The 24,299-nt window shown below is 29.1% G+C and overlaps 1 protein-coding gene across 1 annotated transcript in view; it reads right to left on the bottom strand.

Annotated features, from left to right (window-relative positions):
* LOC121121480 (FMRFamide receptor-like) overlaps positions 1-20,765 on the bottom strand; it is an 84,544-nt gene extending 63,779 nt beyond the window's left edge. The window contains exon 1 of the mRNA XM_071889905.1: positions 20,471-20,765. The gene's annotated coding sequence lies outside the window, so the exon portion shown is untranslated. The remainder of the gene's footprint in view (positions 1-20,470) is intronic.
* Between the last annotated feature and the right edge of the window lie 3,534 nt (positions 20,766-24,299).

Genomic DNA, 24,299 nt, shown 5'->3' with positions numbered 1-24,299 from the left:
TATCTGTAAATGCCTTTTTCTTAGTGTCGCTTAAAATCTTATAACTGCGAGACTTGTGTTTTGCCAGTACTTATTTAGGACTGAAGATTTCCGTTTGGTCCATTTCACTCTCGGCCCGTCCAGTTCAGTCCTGCATATCAGTACTAAAAACTTAATAAGTTCGGTCTTTAATGACGTTCCTCAACTTTATTTCGTCTTTTTTAATCTGTCCTAGTAATGACAGTCTGAACGAGCGAGAGTCTTAAAAGCAGGTCCCACGGACTGATAAGACGAGTTCTAAGAGTTAACGAGTAAATAGGGTCATTGAAACTACTTTAACTAAAAAATATTGTAGTAACAAATGTGCTTAGCTAAAGATCCGCTCGTCATATTCAACAATAATAGAAAAGGTCATCTATATTAATTAACCAAAGCGTGCATGTCTGTTTGTCAGCCATGATAATAACTTTGAGCAATGTATAATGTAACTCCTGCTAGTATAATATATATTTGTCAATGCTTATGAAAAGTACTACTTCCATCCAATTTTGCCCCACCTGGAAATGTAATCATTTTTGTAATTAAATAATCAATCATAATGGTATATGTAAACATGTCCTTGTAATTGATTGTAATACTTGAGTTTCTTTCTGACTATCGCAATTAATCGTGTATGTACACATAATATACCTGCAATAAATGGGACAAGACTACCTAAGTATCGCATTCTTCAAATTGAACATACTTTTTTAACTCTCATAAATTGAACACTATGATTAGTGTTGAGTAGTTTCCAATGAAAATTTATTCCTTTAAAAATTAAAAAGAGGAAAAACCGTTGCTTCTTGTGCCATTTTTTATTATTTGTTCATTATTTAATAGGTAGTCAATTCTCTCTTAAATAAGCTTTTTCGCCTATCTTTGGTGTAATTAGTTGCAAAAAATGGATAATAAAGAATATAAATTAATTGAACCCATTAGGTGACAAATATTTAGGACAGTTAGAAAAAATTCGGGGATATAGTTTATATTTTAATTACTCAAATAATAATATTATTATACATATTAAAATATTATAAAAAGATGCATATGATCAGATATGAGCCGTTTAATTAATTAAACTATCGCCTGTATCAGTAACATTGAGATTCAAGCCAAATATATCCTTTAAATACATTTTTGTTGCACTGATTTTTGGATTCAAACTTGAAAAATTAAAGAAGCATATTAAGATGGATTCATTTTGGGTTTACATTAAGAACATTTCAAGAAAAAATGTAATAATTACTAGAAAATATAATAAAACTACGTCCTATTTACTAAATAAACAATAAATTAAAGAACTATAATTATTTTTTTTATGTCTTGGAGTAGAAGACGTCCTTGCTTTAACACAAGACATAAAAGAAAAATTCGAGTGTATCTATGTATTTATTAATTAAACGGCACGTAGTTTTATCAAATAAAACTACATGCCGTTTACTAACATAATACAATCACTCGTACTTTTATTTCAAGCCCTGGGGTAGAAGATGTCTTTCAAAAAGAAAATGTCTTCAGTAGCTCACCCTCCACTCAGAAGAAATAGATCCAAAGAGCTTGACATCCTCTTAACGATTGACAATTCTATATGATTTTTTCCCTTCCCCGTAACTCGTACAACAACCACGCCTGAGATTTCAGCAAAATTATTCATTTATAAATATTGTAACTATTGAGTTGTAATGAAGACGCTAACAAGCAATCTAACTTGTGAGAAAGCGTTGTATGAATTAAAAGTCGATGAGTCAGAATGTTATTTTTTTAAAATCCTCTTGATTGGAAATAAAGGAGAAGAGGTTATGTAGACAACTTTAATAGGCGACATATCTGCTGAAAGAGATAATTATATTTAGTGATGAACATTCTGTGTATTTGGGGCATATTAAAAAAACTGAAAATCAACATGATAACCCTTAGGAGAGTAGCTTAGCTTTAATGACGTTTCATGAGATCAGCTACAAGCCTATATAACAAGGGGGAAGGGTAGGAGGAAATACACCAGGACATTCGCAAGAATATTTACAATGTATATCCTCAATTCTACTCTAAATCCAAAATTAGAAATCTGCAAGAAATCCTCAAGTTTACTCTCCATCTTTTATGAGCACACACTAAAGTTAAATCAGGTTTTGAAAATAATTGAATTTAGTAGAAAAGGAAGTTCATTTGTAAGGAATTAATTAATAATGACAACAGCTCAGAATAATACAACTTACTCTTTAGATTGCAAATTAAAAAAAAAACGGGCACGCTAAAAAATATAGACGATTTTTATCACTAATTATAGGGACTTTAGTTCTCCTCTCCCGCTAATACTTTTGAATTTTCAAAATAGGGTTAATAAGACCACTAATATTTTACAGATTAGCAACTTATACTTTTTTTAAATGTAGGCTCATGAGTATTTTGACAACTTTCACATCCCTATCGCTGAAGCACTTCCTTCGCCCCCTCCCCCATTTTCTACTCACAAGATTAATTAAAACCTGCAGTGGTTATAATTGGCTTGCTTATTAATCCATTGAAAGTGATGCGATAATTATTTAGAGTTACAAGGATTTCGTGGATATAGGGTCACACATTATTTATTCTTAATAATTTACAATAATATTTAGAATTATGCCATCGACTTTATTTTATCTGACTTTAATTGCGAATTATACAATTGGGCTTCTCTCCTGCACTTAATTGTTTTATAATATAACTTTCATTTAATTATATATAATTAAGTAAGGAAATAACCTTTAACATTTAAATGGCATTTGTGCTCACATTATAATATATCACTTAGATTCAAAGCACCCAAAAAAAATTATTAAAAATTTGTCTTTAATATAAATCATACCAGACAAAACATTTTATGATTCACTTTTCATAAAAGCCTAACTTCTTATACCAAACTAAACAAAGAACAATCAGTAAAGCTCTCAACCCTATTATCTAAACTCCTATTATTAAAAAAGAAAACAAAATTACTAATTCCAATAGGTATTTACTTTCAGAGTTAATATAAATTATTATTCTCTGAATGATAGGTAATTTATGTAAAATATTAGCTTGTCAATCTAAAAAAAAAAAAATCTTATGCTAATAATAAAATATTATTCTTCAAAACTGACAATAAAGATAATTTAGCTTTTGATTAGCATAACATTAATAAGCATAATTATATAGTTGGAAATAATTGGTTCCCTACGTATTGATTTTGGCCAAAATCGCGGTTTCTTATCGGAGGAAAGACAGCGAAATGCAACCTTCTCGTGTTGTATCTTGGCTATAGATCTGGAAAAAAGGGAATAGTGAGGAAGGTAAGTAGGAATAGGATTTATATAACAAAGAAGTAACAGATCCAGGATCATGAGTCTATTTTTAAAGGATTCATTGGTCCTTATTCAAGCATAGTCATGATTTTAGTTGAGGCTTAAAGAAAAGTAAAGAAAAATACAAACAAACAAAAAACTACATCACAAAAAAGAAAGGAATGTTTTAACAGTAAAGACGATGTTCGAACCTATTATAAAAAAACATAAAAAGTTGGCAAATATAGGATACAGCAAAATTTCTGGTAAGTGAACTTCCTGGAAGCAAAATAAGGGCGTGGAAAAATTACCAAGAACCTTTTTATGTAACTCCTTGCAAATATTTTCCATCTCTTTAAATTTAGATTCTGGTTTTAAACGTGCCTACAGTACAATATAATATGTACTGATTTTCTACCAAACTCGTGTTCAAGTAGTTATGATTTCGGTTTCGGGTTTTCGGGTATTTTAGTTTTAGGATTTTCAGATAGTTTCGTTTTTTAATGCTTTTTTTAAATTATTATTATTGTTTTCAATGTGAGGTTCCTCTTTCAAATTGATCCATGTCAAAAGATCAACAAATGACTTGACTATGAGAGAATGGAAACAAACACAAACCTAACTCCGTATCAAAAACATGAACTAATCTGATGTCAATCCTCAATTCTACTCTGAGTTAGTCTAAATAAGACTTACACCTATAACTAGTGATGAAAATTCCGCAACAAATCCCTATGGCTACTCTCTGAATTTTATGACCAGATTCAATTGTTAAATCTGGTTTTGTATTTATGAATTATATTGTTTCAGTTTAATACAGTAGGAAGGGAATTAAATAGTCATTATAACAGGTTAGGAAAAGAAAGAAAAAAAAACACTCTTCAGATTTTAACATAAAAAAAAATGCTGACGATTAACATCACTGCCTATAACCATGGATGAAACTAATATTATCAACCGCCGGTATGTGAAAAAAAACAAAAGAATTAACATGGTCACCATGACAATTTGAAAAATGCTTGGGAAAAGTGTTGTATAGCTGTCATGATGTATCATTAAATTAGCTGCAAGCTGCTATGAGATGAAGAGGATAAACACAAGTCCCCCTCTGTAACTAACAATGATAAAGGCAGGAGTTACCCCGATGTGGATCCTCAATTCTACTCCTTGTCCAACAAGGACTTATAACGCATCAGCGTTACTCTCCATCCTTCATGAGCAACACACTCGTGGGTAGACTACTTTCTACTTAATTGTTATTTCCAGAAAAAATAACTAATAATGCTGGCAGTATTGAAATAAAAAGAAATTGTTCAGGTTGACAACAACAAATAACTTGCACGCTAAAAAAAGCATAGGATTTACAGTCCCATGCCTACATATATATATCTTATCTATATGTATGTGTTTGTGCACAAAGATTGCTACAATCCTTTAATTTATGAGGTGATGGGCATGTACATATAATCTGACATCCCTTTAAAATCAAACAATATATCTCATAGAACACAAAAGTTTATGCAATGTCAATATATGTACGTAGATACAAATGTATGTTATAAATATACGAATAGGAATATAAGAGTTTATTTGCCTACATCTAAAATGCATTGAAAGTATATCGTTCCTTCTGAGGATTAAACAAGATATCATGCAAGCAAGTTTTTTCTTATCTAATGAGCTTGGATAAATTTATGTACATACATATTTATAAATAATAGGATTGGAAGTATTTTACATGTTTTGCGATTATGGTTGTTGTTGGTAACCTGAGCAGTGTTTTTTTAATTTTATAAAGCTGCAAGAATTATTGTTAAATTCTTGAGAAGAGAACATCAAAATATAAAGTGTAGCAACGATTATGTGTCTTCATGAATACTGGAGAGGATTTGTTGGGGAGTTAAAAGTGTAAGTTCTTGTAGGACCCAGAGTAAAATTGAGCATTGACATCGGAGGCATTCCTACCTTTAACCTTACTAGATACAGAATTGGATTTGTGTTTTTTTGGTTCATTTCTTTAACATAACGACATGTCATAAATTTTACAACTATAGTAATATCCTTGGAAGTAGAAGCGGTTTTTGAACTTGGCATTCGGAATAGTGTTTTTATTTTATTTTATAAAGCTGTTGAATTTATTTTTTCATTCTTGATAAGTATAAAGTAGAACCATGATTGACAGCTACATCCCCCCTTCGTAAACTAGCACGGAATATCAGGGGTACGCCTACAACAATTTGAGAATCACTAACTGATCATCATATTGATTATTTATACAAAAAGGCTAAACTTTACAAATAAAATTTTATATAAAGCTAAACTTTTTCTACCGACCTGCCAAAGAATTATTTTATAGGAGGCTTTATCTGGTTCTGCCCGCTGAATTATTGTCATCAGAAAATTGCACAAATTCTAATATATATGCCGATATGTCCCATCAATAGATGGGACTAGGCCATCTAATCATCCATAAATCGTTTCCAATCTGAAAAGAAACATAACATAAATAGCGGTCGTTGAAGCTGTTATTGTAAAAAAAAAAAAAAAAAAAAAAAAAATACTAGGGTTAAGTAGGAGTCCGATATAGTTTTTGAAGTAACGTTGGTGTTTCATAATCTGCCTTAAGGCTCCAACTTTATACTGCACATTGTATAATCTGTTGGCATGTATCATAGACTATTCTATAGGGAATTCTTCCAAGTGGTGGTGGTAGTTTTTGACATGTCTTCAGGTCCCAGAGTTATCCTAAACAAATCCTATGAGTTTGTGACACAATTTGGTAAAAAAGAAGGGGGTCTATTATTGTTGCCCATCTGAAGATGGGAAAACTATGAACAGATCCATAGATGGGTCAGACCCATCTGAGTCAGGGACAAATTGGTAAACGAATTATATTTCATATATAAATACTTATAAATGTAATACAATTGCGGCCACTTTTCCGCTGAGGGATATTTTCCAATGACAATATCCTAAAACAATTTTCCTGCATGTAGTCCTCTGCAAACCTTTTAAATACATACAAAGTTATGTAACTATATGTGGTCCAAAAGTTTGTCAACAATTAATTATTTTACTTATTGTGAATGCTTTTTAAACTTAATAAAAATATTTGATGAGTCACTATTCAGTCACACTTATAACAAACAAACTAGTAAAGTAAATACTTTCCAAAAGTTTGCAAACAGAATTATTTTAAAGAGTCCCCACTAAACAATCTACCAAAATATAAATGAAACATTCCTTTCTTTCTATCGATGGAGCTCCCAATCCCCACCTAAGATCATGACTATGAATATGGTGGCACTAGTAATTGAGTTATTTCGAAACAGAATCATGAGACCCAATCCATGACTCCTTACTCTTTGGTCTTTTTAACAATATTCTTTCTTTATTTCTTCCGTATTTTCTTTTTTCTTCTTCTTCTTTAGCTGAGATACCGGTCACAAATTATATGGAGGTACTAAAGATAAGAGGGATCAACATTTCCTAGGATTTGGGTCATTTCAGATCTCTAGCCATAAATATTGGAGAAAATTTGGAGTAGGGATACCAAAATTAGACGGATAATTGTCTCAAAATTTATGAACACTTGACCCGAAACTCGGATCTTAATAAAATATGATCCGGATAAAGGTTACATTTTCACTCATTACTTATACCGAAATAATGAATAAAACAATATTACTGCTTTTAGAACATAATTATTATTATAATAACATTGGAATGACCACGCGATGTAGTTGTTTATGTAGATGTCGCTTCAAAATCAATCAAAATAAACAGAGATACTACGTTCGATAAAGAAAATATCTTTTTTTTCTACCTATGATAAAATATTAAGCAATTCTATAAGCTTTTTAAGATCCTTAAAACCCTCGGATCTTTTTTAAGATTTGTTATAATTCGAAGCTTGTTTGTATATCGGTTTCTTGGAGAATACAAATTTACCTAAATCGTACTCGAATATTTCAGATCCAAGATCCGATTTATTTGTATAAAGAAATACTATAAGTATTTTAATAAATGTAAAATTTCGAGTAACCGAAGCCGGTTCGGATCAAGGATCTTTTTATATAATACAAGTTTACAAATACCAGGGATGACAAGACTTTTTCGTTTAAGTCTTACAAAACTTTTTTTTTTCTTTATACGTGTCAAATCTTAATGACAAATAATCTTCTTATGTATTATTTTCTATTACTGCGGCATCCTTAATTAATATGACACAATGAATAATATGGCCCAAAACCCTTTAATTTCTATGTATAGAGAACAAATGAAATATAATACTAACTGTAACAATTTTTACACTTCATTCTCGAACATAAATATATTTTATAGTATTTGTAATGATACTAAGTATTGCATCTTACTATAAAATGATAAATGAGTATGGATTTATTTAATTTTACCAAAAGATAGCATCTTAATTTTGTCAGTTAAGTAAAATGATGGATGCATAATTCATCTAAATATCAAGTTATTAAATTATCTTTGTATCAAAATATGTTAAAAAGTTTTATAATAGAACTACCAGGTGTTTAAAAAGGTTTTTTACGCCTATTCAATTGCTTTGTACATAAATATATTTTTTTGTACTAATTGATTGGGAGTTGAGAAATGATATGACAGGAACAGCAAATAAGAAAAATGAAATAATGATTAAATATTATTACTTAATTTCACCTAGGAATGATCTTTGAAGTCATTATAAATAATAAGGTATATTTTATTCCATAGGAGCGACCCTCAATAGACTTAAGTACATTAAATGCAAAATAATAATTCCCCCAATAAAATTTGGTGTATTTCTCAACATTTGTATACATTATAGATTTTCTCTCCTCAATATTGAAAGAAAAATGATTCCTTTGGAATAAGTTGGCTGCCAACTGATGCAATTAATATTATTTTACACACACCAAGGTGTATTTTTTTTTTACGTGGGTAGACGTTAGCTTTGTCCCTTTTAATGGTGGAGACCACAAAGTTTTGAAAAAATAAATAAACAGGTAGTACATATCTATATCAGCAATACTCTTTCACGCAAGAGGTTCAAATCATCAGCGCTGCTGGTAGTTATAAGAGTAAATAAGCAAAAAAACGTTATATCTTAGATCAGTAGTCTCCAGTTTTGATACACACTCAAAAATGAGGCCTCTGTAGAATAAATATTATTGAAAGACAATTGATACTTTAATTTTTATTAGTCCAATTCCTATAACAAACCGTACACAATAATGCGTTTTTCTTTATTGTTGGAATTAAAGAAATACTTAAATAAATATCATCAATATAAAGTGCTTGACCCAAATAAAGCAATATTGAATGTATTATTCTATTTGGGGACAGTATTGGCATCAATAGATCTTCTTTTATAATATTGAATTTCCAAACATACACTTGTATAAATAAGTATTTATTGTATTGTACTTTTGCATTTCTTCATTATCATTCTAAGCTGTATAAAGTACTCGAAAAATATCATTTACCAAAACATTGTTCATCAATTTACAAAAAAATGCAACTTTTGTACGTATGAATGATGAACATTAGTGAGCAGCATCCAAATTGGCATTCAATGTTCCTAAATTACAAATCAAAAATTCCTTGAAAATTTAAGAAATATGTATTTTATACAAAATTTCTTCTATTAAAAAATTGTTCAAATAAAATGATTACCAAATTAATATTTTGAATAAAAATATTCTAAGTCAGAGGATTTGGAAAATGTTTTAGAGGACATTAGCTTAGCTTTCATGACAGCTAATTCGATCAACTGCTAGCAGCTATGAGAAAAAGGAAATAAAGACAAATTCCACTACGTATATAGCAAGGGGTGATAGGCCGAAATGACTCCGATGTCGATCCTCAATTCTACTTTGAGTCCAACAACTTATAACTCCCAAAAAAATCATCAGTATTTCTCTTGGTCTAGGTGTTACTTTATATTAAGATTTCTCCTCTTCAAGAATGAAATAAAAGTCATGACATGTTTGAAAAAAAAAAAAACTAGTCAGATTGCCTACTAGAAAAATAACTCCCGCTTTTGTTATGTTCATATTTCTAAAATAATTAACATAAATTCACTACAGCCAATGCATTTTTGAGCAACGTTGCCGATTTTATGTTATAAAAAAATCGCTCTTTTGCTTATACAAATTTCATGGAAATATAGTTACTACAAAAAAAAAAAAATCATTCAATAGAAAGTTTGATTAAATAAAATGTCCTTTGCAATCAAGCAAGATCTGGGAGTGCACTCGTGAGGGTCACTAATGCTTTGACAACAGCATATAAGTTCATGGTTAGAGGTGTATAATGTATATTATAAAATATTAGTTCATTGTGTAAGATATTTTTTTTAAATTGGCAATTTGTATTTTCTGAAACTGTTATCATCATCCTTTCATTCTTAAAAAAAAAAATAACGTATGAAGATATAGTAATTACTAGTGTGGCTGTATATATTAATGACGGAGAGTAATAGTGAATATTTGTTTTGAATTTATAAGTGTAAGCCCACAGTAGACTCAGAGTATAATCGAGGATCAAAATCGGAGTAATTCATGCTTATCATTTTCCTTGCTATGTACGGATTGGGAACGGTGTTTATTCCATTTTTATTCTTGAGCATTTGTAATTCCCATTTTTTATATATCATATTACATTCATAAACCAAATGGTTATTTTAATACAGCAACTTTATGCCCTCTCTCTTCCCGTGTGGACTAATGGAGTTCTTTTCTAAATATTAAATATTCACTTTTCTCCGCCTAGAATTCCGTTCTTTTTTGTTACCTAAGAAAAAAATTGCAAATAAAATGGAAGGCCCTTTCTTAAACTTTTTAGCTATACAAAATATTTTATACTTTTTATATGAATCATATAACGTAATAACGTTTTTCAAAAAGTAAAAGATTCATTATTTTTCTATTTTTTCAAATAACGTCATACGTGGATTGAATTTCATTACGATGCCGTATTATTCAGTTCCTTGTGATTTTAAGCCTCAAAAAAAAAAAAAAAAAACCATGTGGTTCTTGAATGTCTCTTAATATATTTTTACACTTTTTTGATATGGTTTTGTAGTAAATTTTAATAGAAAAAAAAATCAGTAATACACTTGAAATGTCATTATTGAAAGCCTATTTTTCATTGCTTTTGATGTATCTTCATACTTTTTCCATCATTAAAAGAGTATTAAATTCACACCTTGCTAAAAAAAATCAATTGAAATATTCATATATTCACGTAAAATGTACATATTACAATTTCCCCTCAAAATGAATTCAAATCCCTTTTTGGTAGATAAATAAATCTTTGAACGTATTCTATTCATCGAGATTTTAATACTACGCATGATATTTATTAACTTTGGGTAACGTTGTAAATCATAAGCAGTTTCGTTACGTAAAAAAACAAAAAAAAATGGTAACCCTGAAAATTTAAATAATATTTGATGGAGAGTAGCTCAACTCTCATGACGTTATATTAAATTGTCTGCAAGCAGCTGTTAGACAAAGTAAATAAATACAAATCCCAATCCATATCGAGCAAGGTCATGGGACGGAATAACTCAAATTTCGATCCTCAATTATAATCTTAGTTAGTTCCACTACTGTACATAATTCAAGGGACCATACTAAAGGTTAAACTTTATAATCAAATTTTATCACCTCAAGAATGACAAACCAAAAATAACAGCTTTCAGGTTCTCTTCAGGTTGCCAACAAAAACAATAAATAACTAGAACGTTAAAAAATTGATTAAAACCTTTCAAAAGTCTGATTTCATGAATTTATTTATTTATTATTCAAAGGTTTAAAAACTACGTACATTTATCACCATTTGTATCTTGTTCTTGAAAAAATTTAATAATTTAAATAGCTGAATAAATAGAAAATCCATTATTATTTATTTATATTTGTATGCCGTCAATAGTTACTTCATGAGTTTTTACTTACAAAACCGACTAAATAATAAAGTCAAAAAATTACTAACAAGTTCAAAAAAGTTATAAAATAAGGTCTTCTTTTCTTATTCCTTAGTTATAATAAGATTTTTTTCTTTTTTTAATTTGACAGCGGGTTGAGTTATAGGCTCTGGCTTGGCTAATAACTTCCGGAACGCTGGAACTTTTACCCGATGGAAGGTAACGGTTTTTGATGGCACAGAAAAAATAAAATTAGAAGGTCATTACCAACACCTAAATACATCTCATGATCTATGATAATCTTGAATTTCGTCAATTTTAAAAATAGCTAACACTCTAATGTACTGGCAGTGGTGCTAAATATTTAAACGGGTGGCAATTCTTTTGAACAACAGGATCAAAAATTATTCAAAAATGAAATCTTTTAAGGAACGGTAAATTTGTAGATATAAAGTTCAGGGACAATTAGTAATATTTACACATTACCCTCTCTCCTTTGGCCGTAACTAGTATAATATTAAAAATAAATATTTTTGAGACACAATCAGAGACCGATTTTCTTTCAGTTTGGTCTTAGCTTCATTTTCCTACACCGATTTGACCATTATTTCGGTTGATACCAGAGTATCAGACTCTGGGCGGAAATTTCATCGTTTTCAAGTCTTGAACCGATTTTTTCAGCATCACTATATGGATCAATTTTTGTACAATCTTAAATATATAAGTTGCATATACGAAACATTTATATGACGTCATTCTGCTGTTGTTTAAAATCTGGAAACACTCATGATGCTATCATGAGACCAATCTGACCAAACTTTTTTATAGGGCCGAATTATTTAGGTCGAGCAAAAATTATAACGGTCTCAGACCGATCTATAATTTTTAAACCAGAAGCTTACAATAAAAAATTTGTGATGTGTCGACATAGTAGGGTCGAATGTATTTTTTTTTTTTTTTTTTGTGAAAAAAGATTGGCTTTGATTTAAAAACAGCGATGTCTAAGGCCTTGAATTTTAAATGAAGAGCTACATGTAAAAACTTAAAGCCTTGCCCATGACTTCATTATAATGTAAAAATTATATATTTTGCTGATATCAGGAGGCATAAGGGTCTGTATAAATCATATGATTCTTTCTTATGAAGTAAAATTCTAGAAAATGAAAAATTATTTTTCCTCAATTTCTTCTTTTTTATTCTAGTCTGCTTTTAAGTTGGCATGTCGCATATTTATTTACCCGTTGGTATAATTTTCTTTTTAAAGTGAAGTTTTTGAATTACTACATTCTTTTTTATTTTATATTAAAACAAAGAATGATCATAAAACATATGTCAAATGGATTACAGGTGTAGTTAATGATATATCGTTATAGTGTTAAGCCTAAAGCTAATAATGTATATTTTCCCTCGGAACTTCCACTTGAGATTAAAAAAGTTCATAGTGTCACACTACTTTATATACGTAGGAAGAAATACTCCTTAAATCATATTTTTATTTATTTCAAACAATGTCTCAATTTGATAAAAGAAAACTCTTATATTAGTTCTTGATTTACAATTCTTCAAGATATCCCTTGAGAAAATAAATATTTCCTGAGAATTTTCAGTAGACGTAAAATCCCTAGAAATCCCAAAAAAAAAAAAAAAACCCAGGATGCTGTGAAAAAAATCTAGTATGTACGAGTAAAAATTCACGAAACAAATGTAATAATTATGTTAAAACTTGTTAATAACCTTTTGAGTTGTTTTTGCACCCAATTCTTCAAAATATGGAATCAAGATCAAGTAGCCACTCAAACTTATTAGGAAACATCATGGAGAGTTGCAACAGGAACGGTTATAACAGTCTATTTTGTTCGAAAATTAAAAATGCTACAATGATAAAATTTAGATTACAATTGTATAATATAATAAAGATTGTATAATTTTTTTTTCAACTTTTTTTCGATATATTGAAGATAAAGGGGTTTCACGGGCAAGATTAATTTTTTGGAAAAAATATATTGTAATAATGCCGTCATATAAAATAACAATAACTATATAAACTGAACATAGCATAATAAAACTGTAATGCATTATCTCGACAGCCTGTTCCATGTCGTTATCAAAGCTGAAGAGGGGCCTTTCAACAGTACTGATTTTGACCCATGTGATTTGTAGTTGTGATCAGGGCTGAGAATGAAGTTAAACGAACATCCCATAGCTCCTTGAGATCGCTACATCTCTCTGTGAAGAGGAAAATACCTCACTTCAACAAAGAAAATATGTAACAAAATCCTGCTCAGCCTTTATGCCCCCTTTACATTTGGTTATCAATGCCGAGGGTGATCATATTGAATGATACAACAGCTAATTGTTCAATTTAAATTTCATATATAACAAATTTTGTCTTTAAATACCATCTACTTTTGTTTAAAATTACTTGAAAATATTTTCGAGAAACTTTCCTGTTGATTTACATAGTGATGCAAAATTTTAGCATTTGTAATGTAAAAAAATCAAAAAAAATAAACGGAAAATCGATATGGTAACCCTGACAATTTGAAGAATGTTTTAGAGGAGCTCAGCTGTCATTCTGTTTCATTAGATCATCTACAAGGAGCTGTGAATAGGGGGGAGAAGGAAATAAACAAGAATGACTCCGATGTAGATCTTCAATTTTACTCTGAGTCCAACAAGGACTTACGTCAAGGAGTAAAAAAATACTCTGCAACAAATCCTCAAGGTTAGTTTCCATCTTTGATGAGCCCACACATATGTTCAATCCGGTTTTACATATAATTGAATGTAATAGTAAAGGAATTTTACTAATCAGGAATGAAATAAAATGAAAACAGAATAGGAAGGAAATTTCACTCCTCAGTTTACCAACTCCAAAAAAACGGGCGAGGTAAAAAATACACCCGATTTTTATCAATAGATAAACAACATTACAGTTGGATTTTTCTTTTTTTCATAGTAAAATCTATTTTCTGTAGAGCTGATCGATCAAAATAGAGTCAAAAACAACTGTTGAAAAAATTAGAAAGACATATACCTAATAACAACCTGAGAACGGAACATATGTGGTTGGTCAACATAAAAAAAATCTTTTTAAAAATCGAGAAATGGAGAATTTTTTTAACTTCATATAAACATACAGCCCAATTTTTCTTAGAATTATTGGATATAATTATAGAATTTGTGGGATTAGTAGAGAGGCTCAATAATGTTAAATTTAATTAAAGAGATTTATATTGATTGATCCCCATGTTGCTACTTTCAAATAAATCTATTATTTATCATTATTTTATTGTAACGATCCATTTTGGTACATCTTACTGCAATTTGCGACACAGGCAAATTTTTAACAATAATAATTTTTAGGTGATAATTTGTAGAAGAGCCATACTACTTTTTGATAAAAATCATTTTATATGGCTTTTGTGTTGAGAAGCTGCATATTTAGATTATATAAGGTCAAACATTTTTTAAAAGAATATTTTGCAATAGTCTATTTTTATTATCACATCTGTCACATGCAATCAAAAAATTATTGACATTGTATACTTATATAATATAAAAAGTTACAAAAATTATAAATTAATTTCTTTGTAAAATAATATGAACGAATTGATTTTCCAATCTCATCATTATCCATGAAAAACATGGTAAATTAATTTAAATAAGAAAACAAGTATTTTGTCTGTGAAGATACTGTTTTCAAATAATGATGAGAATAATTTTTATGTATGATCATTTAACTGAATAAATAAATATTGTAAATATTTGTCTTGAGATTCGGTTCAAGACTGAATTTCTTGTTGGTTCGGTCTTAAGTGATTTTTTTAGACTATTTTGGACATATATTTAGATTTAGACTACGATTTTAGACCGTAAACCAAAATTTAATTGCATTAAAAGCGAGGATAAATTTTGTCATTGGTTGAATATTTTTTTCAAATTTTCTGACGAACACTTAATTTTTTCCGACTTTAATATTAAACTACTTTTAAAAATATGGGCCCTTTCATTTTCTCCCAAAATAATTTTCTTAATGAATTATTTGGTTGTTTTTTAATAAGAAATATTTTATCATTATTTTTTATGACCTTGTCCGAAAGGCCAAGCGGGTTGTTGGTCCTTAAGAAAGTAATAATATTTCTAAAATGTCCTTTTGATGAGAAAAGTTATTTAAGGTAAAGCCATTTCAATTTATTCATAGTCACTACGTTGATTATTCAAAATTTTCCAACTGACATCCCATTTTTTTGAAGACTCAAAAACTCTCTAGTGTGAAGCACCGGACCTGAATTGCCCTTAATTTGAACCAATGTCATTTAAAAAAAAATCTTTATTAAATACGTATGCTGTTAACATGTAGAGAGTAATTATTATAGATTCAAATAATATGAACTACCGCTATGTTAAAAAGGAAACTGAAAATTAACGTGGTCACCCTGACAATTGGAATCATGTTTGGGAGGGGAGAAAATTAGCTGTTATAACATTGCATTAGATCAGCTGCAAGTAGAAATATGAGATATATCTACATAGCAATGGTATAGACAGGAATTACAACAATGTTGATCCTGAATTTAGCTCCAAGTCCAACAGAAATTACACTTATAACTCCAAAACAAATCCTCAGCCTTACTCTTCATCTTTCACACACTAGTGATTACTTTATACTTTTATGTTTTTTCTTGAATAATAATGATAACAGCTTTGGAAAATAAAATCATCTTTTAATTGCAACCACAAAAATGGTGCTAATATTTCTTTTTTACCTATTGTTATTGCATTATATTAAAAGGAGTGGAAAATTGAATGAATACATTAATATTTCTGGTATGTTTATTCCTTTAAGGTGTTGGTCTCTTTGTACTTGATAACACACTTTTAATAAGAAACCTCCAGACCTTAGAAGACAAAAGGTCTTGAATATAAGTGGTAGTGATGGGACAATCAATCAGAATCCAAGAGTTAGGTCTTTTTTCTCGAATTGGAATCGGGAAAATAAGGACACCAAAAATATTTATATGATATACATAGGGGAGCACTATGTGCATTGCACTCAGTATACATACTCGATGGTACATGTAAAAATCACGCGACATTGTTCGTTTGAATGAAAGTATATCATATTTATATACATATGTTTTGTCTAAGAAATAACAATGTAGTCATATTACTACAAACATATGTACATACATAATTTTTACTCTCTAGTTGGCTCTTAAGTTGAATTAATTTGACTGTCTAAAGATTTTTTCACTATAATTACGATTTTTTTTTTTTTTTTTGCAATTCATTCAAATTGTATCAACTCTCTGAATACTCAAATTAAATATCATTATGAGATAATGAATCCACGGAACATCTTATTAGATTGAAGGATGCAAGAGTTGATGTTTTTATAAATAGCGAGGAGTGAACATTAGTTTTGTTCATTGAAAAAAATATATCCAAAGTAATACTTGATTCATTCATTTTATATAAATAAGAGAAAAAGTTTACTAAAGCCTTGAAAGCCTTTGACTCACCTAAAATTTTAGCATTCGTATATTTCCCCCCCAAAAAAAAAAAAAAAAAAAAAACCGATTTTGATTAGAGTTGTCTAAAATATGACCTGCCTGTATGTTAAAAAAGCATAAAGTTAACATAGTAATCCAGAAATTTAGAAGAAAATATTGGAGGTGAATACATTCTGTGATGACGTTTTATTGGATTAGCTCCGAGCATCTATATGAAGAGATGAATAAGCACATGTTCCACTCCGTATCAAGGAAGGATATAGCAAAAGTTACTCCATTGTTCAATATTACTTTGAGTCAAACATGGACTTAAATTTATAACTCTCAAACAAATTATAAGTGTTACTATCAATGATTAATGAGAAAACACAATTTATTTACACTTAATATTTGAATGTTCTCTCTTCAAGAATAAATAATAATGATCACAGGTGTGGAAAATAAGAAGGTTAAAGTTACAAATACAAAAATTATTATGCTTGTCTAAGCTCATATTTGATACAACTCTAGTTATTATTAACACTATCTGCCATTTTAGAAAGCTAGTTTGTTTTTAACAAACACAAAGATTAGACATTTTTTTTCCTGCTCTACTATTAAAAAAATAGAGAGCAAAAATCAATTTCTAGGAATTGAAAAAAAAAAAAACACCATAGAAATATTGTGTTTTTCTTGTAAAATAATTATATTTTCAAAATGCTAAATTTTGGAAATAAACAGTAAAAACTTTTTTTATTTTGCCTAACTCAAAATTATTTTCAACATAGAAAATAATTAAATATACGATTTTTTTTTTAATTAATTATCACCCGATACAAAAAAGCTAATAGCATGTTTGTAATTAGAGAAATAATTAATATTAAACGAGCCTTTAAATGTATAATTGTGATTAACGGTCATATAATACTTTTTATGGGACCAAATAAACATTGCATATTTAATATGCTCATTAAATATTTTCACGTTCATACATACGACCAAAAATAGCCGATAGCAAGAAGTGTTTTTATGTAATTACGATAAGATTAAATATATTTGCCCTAGCTAAAAATTATTTCCTACAAAGAAGAAGATTAAACATAAGGAAAAACTAAAAAAATTATAAAAATCACCTGATATAAACAATCGAATAACAGATGTGTAATTAGAGCAATAACTACTATTAATATAGGGACGTTATTCTATTTTAAGTGAATTGAGATTGTGTTAAAAAATGAAATAAAGTATTGTTTCATAGTTTCTTTTTGTTTATGTTTGAAGAAAATTGATTCAAAAATGACACCTCAAGAAGAAGGACGATTAATGTTGGAACACTTCTTGAAAATTAGAAATTAGAATTTGAACCGTGGAATGTATTGCAGCCAACAAAAGATCTGCCAAGGATACCAAGTGAAAGTACGGATATGGCAGAACATGTATTGTAGCGATTGAGGCTTTTACGGAAAATGTGTTAACCAGAATCAGTGTCAATCCCAAAATTTCAATCAGACAACCCTTAGATGAATATACCGTAGAACACAATTCGAATATCTTTGAATAACATTAGCTATCAGTCTTACATTAAAAAAATTCTTATAACAGAAGCTCAGAGGCTGAAAAGAATAGAACTAGCTAATAAGTTGTAGTCTTGGATGAAAAAGAATGCCGTATCCACTCTAATTTTTTTTTTTTTTTGAGGACTTCGTAAACAATAAGGTCAATGCAACTCCCTACCCAACCTCAAATCGCCCAAGGCAAACATCAAGAGGGAGTAGAACTCATATCAGGCTATAAAATTCTCAATTTCTGTCATAGTTTTCGACCGTGTACGGAAAATTCATTTATCTTGGGTCGAACTTTCCTTACAATGTAGTTTCTTCGGGATAAACTTGTCTTTAACAGTTTCCGACACTTTGTTGAAGCTGTGATTGATGCAAATAGCTATTTTGAAAGTATATATGTAATTTTGCAAAATTTCATTGAAATAAATTGATTTATCTAAGAGTATTGAATGGCTAATTATTTCATTACTTGAACCCCCCCCCCATTTTTTTTTCTTGAACCTCACCCTACTACACTATATGATTTATGCAACACATTTAACTTGATATGACAATATTTTAACGATATTTACAATTTTAATATCTGTATGATGTCATAAAAAATTCATCTATAGAATGGGTATAGACCGAATTTTCAATAACATGAAAAAGACCGAATATTTTGTAAAACCGATCAATGCATGGTTTTTATTTGAGACCGACCTTCATTTAAGGACCAAATTAGTTCGGTCCAATAAAAATTATTACGGTCTCAGACCGGTCTAAGATGTTTAGACCAAAACCCAACACTAGTAAAATTAATTATAGAGTAATTTATAAACATGAATGTTGGAGTGAATAATAATATTATTAATTAAAACTTTATAAATAGAAAAATTATTCATTAAAACTTACTTTTCAGGTATTAAAAGAACTGTTGATACAAAATTGTTTTTTTCGAAGAAGCATGGGAACTAATTTAATATTTATAAGAATAACAAGTGCATAAGCTAAGTTTAATTAAATAAATATAATTATAATACTTTAAAAAAAAACTAATTTAGAAATCTAATACATGTCAACAAAAATATCTTTTGAGATCTTTATTCAATTCTAGCAGTAATTAGTGATAGCTAATCACGAATATGTAATTAGCTTTTTCGTATCAAATCTAGCTTTCAATTTGAATTTGGTGAGTATTTTTAAACTTTTATAGTTTTGAGCCAACTTTTGAGAATGAAATAAAATTAATAATTCGTATAAAAATTAATTTATTATTTACAAAATTTTATTTTAAATTCAAATATTATGTACTTACATTATATGCAATCATACAATTATGAGAAAATGCATTTAAACGTAAAAAACAACCATATTTAAATGGTTTAGTTTATAAAAAAATAAAACTTTAGTTTTTCTATTGTTTTACAGCAAAATAAATATGTTTTTAGTTTAAAAAGTATTTGTTTCTAAAAGATCTATTTCAGAAGTTATTAGAATGTATTTATTTATCATAAAATACACAAAAATCAAATAAAAAATTGTGGAAAAACAAATTACATAGAAAAATACTTATTACGGATCTGTGATCATTGCGTCAAGAACTCCTAGAACTAAATATGGAATGTAAAGGATCTCTCAAAAAATAAAATTTGGTGATCAGTGTTATAGATTCGCAAAATAACAAATAAATTTATAGAATGTGTCATTATAAAAACAATCTTGAAGAAATATCAAGTAAAATAGAAAATCACAATTTCTTTATTACTTTATATATACCTACAACCCAAAATTTGAGTCAAATGTATACTTTATATTCAAATTTGTGGGATAATTTATGAAGCACAATAATTTGGGCTATTGTTTAAACCTTTAATTTAATGTAAAAACTTATATTGTCCCCGATGTGCCCTTTAAAAATAAAATCTATCAATTTATAATTTTTGTATTGTAACAATCAGTTCTGTCTAATTCATATACAATTTGCAACTCACCCAAAGGGTTAATGAGAATAATTTGTGCAAAAAAAATAAAGATAACAAATACTAAAAGAATACAAATCTAGTAAAGACTCAATTTTGAGAAAAAATAATTTTAGCTTATTTTAATGTCGACGGGACACATAAATTTAAGAATTTTTCTTGAAGTTACATAAATAATTTCTCTAATACGTACCATACAGCGAGTATGTTCTTTTAAATTCTTTAGTTTATTTGTAGAATACACAAGAAAAACACTTATTGAAAAAGTCTATCTTGCATTATTATGAATTAATGTTTTTCTTTGTATAATGTCCAGTAGGATCACAAAATTTGTTGACTCATTAATTAAAAATGTAGATTTGAAAAAACTGTGATACTTCTAACTGTAATCATTCTTTTACGGTGTTGTTTCACTTGGTAGGCCGTTCGACTTATATAATATTATGTATACCTCAACTTTCGGAGATCTATTTAAGGATTGAGACAAGAAGGAAGTTACTCTCTTTAATATATATATATTTTTTTCATATCTCCTCTTCCCAATTTGCTTTCTTCCTTCTCTTTGGTCGAAGAAGATTCCTTTGAACTATTTCACAAACTCCCTTAATGAATGCTATATATATGTATATGGTGTGTAAACATAAAAACAATCTTGACAATCAAGACAAGGACCAAATTTATTCAAATTTATTATTTTACTAGAGGTAGTACCCGGCATTGCCCGGAGAGCTACATGCCTTTTGTGAGATTAAATGCAGGAGCATAGTTTTTGTTTGCTTTGCGAATAACAGTTTCGCTGAAACTAAATTTCTCATCAGTAAGGCTCGTGTAGCGCCAAAGGCAAGGAAAACTTTGACTCGATTGGAATTATTGGCAGGATTACTGGAAGCAAGACTCGTTCGTTATGTTCTTGACTCTTTTAAGAGTACACATTTACATATTAGCTCATTTTTTTAATGGATTGACTATCAAGTCGCCATTTCTTGAATTCGAAAACGAAGCACTACTTAGAAAATATTCGTTGGGAATCGTGTACAAAAAATTCAACATTTGTTCGGGAGCTTATGTTGGAATTATGTGCCTAGTGAACAGAATCCAGCAGATGTCCTTAGTCGTGGATGTATATTGAATTCATTAGAGTTGAATACATTTTATCGGAATGGACCTTTGTGGGTTTTACGTTCTTTGAAGCTTTGACCAAAGCAACATATACCTGATATATGTCAAATCAATGTAGAGTTAAACAAGAAATCCGTTGTAGCTATTTCCAAAATAGGGAATGCCATCCTCAATTGTTTTGAATATTATTGGAAGTTGATTCGCTTTGTTGCTTTGTATCGTAGATGGGTAACTCGTAAATTTTATCATTCAAACATTCTCTTTTCCGAAGAATGAAAAAATGCTGAGGTCAAGATTTTGCGTATAGTTCAATGCGAAGGCTTTCCAACAGAATATGAAGATTTATCTAATAATAGTTTAATTTCAAAATCCAATAATCGATCATTATTAGATACTACTTGAGATCCTTCATTACAACTACTCGTTGTTGGTGGCCGTCTTCACCATGCTTCCATCTCTGAGAAATATATACACCAAATTATTTTACTTGGAAAATCGTCGTTGATGAAAAAATTAATTTTGTTTTATTATCAAAGTACTTCTCATTCGGCCATCAAAACTACTTTTACAAATCTTAGATGAAGATTTTGTATAATAGTTGGAAGAAGAAGAATTTATCTAGTGATTAATTTGTGTCTACTCTGTCGCCATAACAAAACTCAGCCTCTTTTTCAATTCATGTCGACCATGCCCGAGGAAAGAATTCTAATAGCCCCTGCATTTACAAATGTAGCCATAGATTTTGCTGGATTTTTTCAACTAAAATGATAGCTCACTGTCAAGTCGTACATTTTTTTGTTTACTTGTGCACAAAATAGAGCAATTCATTAATCGGATAATAAATCGTAGAGGTGCAACAAAAACTATCATATCTGATAATCTAACCTTGTTTGTTACAGCATCAAAAATTTTATCTTCCACGGAATTTCGTAATTTTTGTTCAAGTTTTTATATTAAGTGGGATTTTATTACCCCTAGAAGTCCTTTTCGAGGAAGTTTTGACGAGATACTTGTTTCGTCTGTAAAGAAACCTCTCAAAATTATATTGGGAAGTGCTCTCTTAACATTCGATGAAATATACATATATTGTATTAATAGATATAGAATAATCCATCAATCAACGTCCACTTACCTTTTTAAGGTCAGATCCTCAAGATTTGAAACCCATAACGCCTTTTCATCTGTGTCTCAATGGACCACTTGGAGGGCTTCCTAATTTAAAAAAAAGGACTTAGATTTAAAGGTTCGCTACAAATATTTGAAACGTCATCGTGATCATTTCTGGAAAAGATGGTCCAATGAATATTTGAAAAGACTACAGATTCGTGGAAAATGGAAAAATCGTATGGATAAAGTTGACGTTAACGACGTTTTGCTCATTTCAGAAGAGAAAATACTTTGTAAGGACTGGTCCATGGTTCGAGTCGCTGAGAAAATGATAGGTCGTGATGGAAATGTCCGTACCTTGAAATTAAGAACTACTTATGGAAAAGCAATTTCTAGACCAATGCAACGTATACATTTATTTGAAAATTTTTTGCGATTAATTATTATTTATTTCAATTTAATTAGATGGATGTTTATTTATTTTTGTATTTCCGTCTTTCTTCATATATTGATTATACATTATGATCATTATTAATTGTAACTATTTTGAGAAATTTATTTCTCAAGGTCAGGAGTGTTGCTGCTGGTCAGCTATTTACTTCATCTGACCCCCTTTCTTTGACACTCCATCTTTTTATCTATAGTTTATTTCCTGTTCCTTTTGTTCAGTTTTTGTTCGTACATTAATAAGTGAGTCTGCTATAATATTCTGAAAAATAAAGTAAAATAATAAATAGTCCAAGATTCTTTGTTTGATATCATTTGTCTTCGTCGAAATAGTTCGTGCGATTTCTCCTGAAAAAGTGGATTTTGTGCAACAGCCGTAACAAGTGTTAATGAGGGTAACGATAGTTTTTTTAGAAGCGTTCCTATCCAAGTTTCTTATGGTCCAACATTTATACAAAATGTTTGCTAGGTTGTATTGGTTATGCCTTCCGAATGAATATTGATTTGATGAATTAGTAATTGATATACATATTATAATTAAGCAATTCATAGGGGGATTTTAATTATTATTATGTTATTCTCTTCTGAGTTTCCCCACATATATCTATTTGTATTTTCTCATTAATATGTATTTTTGTTATTGTCTTATAATAAAAAGTAGAGTCCCTTTATTCTTGTATTACAAGAAATAAAGACACGGTATTGTTGCGTTTAATTAAATATATAAGTGTTTAATTACTTTGTACCAAATTGTTGGGCGGTACTTTATGTGGAAGCAACAACGTTAATAAGAATAATATGTAGCTAGAAATTAGAGATAGTTAGTCAAAAAATACAAATAAAATGCACTCTCAATTTTGATACAAATCATTCTAGCTTATTTTTGTATTGACGTGCCACATCTTATGATGTGATAAAAGATCAAACTTATGAAACATAAATTGAACAAAAAGTAAAAACATATATAAAATAGTTAAACAAATATTTGATGAAAATTATATTTTTCTTCAAATAAATTTTTAAAAATAATGACAATGTGTATTTGTATTTTTTTTTTTGCAAATAGTAGCTTAGTAACACAAAAATATTAAATTTTAAGGTGAAACCCGACATCCCCCCTCCACTATCTTAGAACTCAAAATTTAATTAATATCAAATATTTACTTATTTTGGAGATATAGTGATATCATTGGTATAAATCTAAATTCTATTTTTGAAAAAGTTGAGATATTATTAACTCTAAATATCTAATCAGTATTTTCACCTGACTAGTTTAAAGTTGTAAATCTAAATAGATGTTGGAATGATGGTCAAAGTGATTTTGACATATTATTAATATTTCTATAATT

Source organism: Lepeophtheirus salmonis, chromosome 7 (assembly GCF_016086655.4).
Source record: "Lepeophtheirus salmonis chromosome 7, UVic_Lsal_1.4, whole genome shotgun sequence".
Lineage (NCBI taxonomy): Eukaryota > Metazoa > Arthropoda > Copepoda > Siphonostomatoida > Caligidae > Lepeophtheirus > Lepeophtheirus salmonis.
Note: the sequence above shows the minus strand (reverse complement) of the source record. Positions and strands in the feature narration are given on the sequence as shown.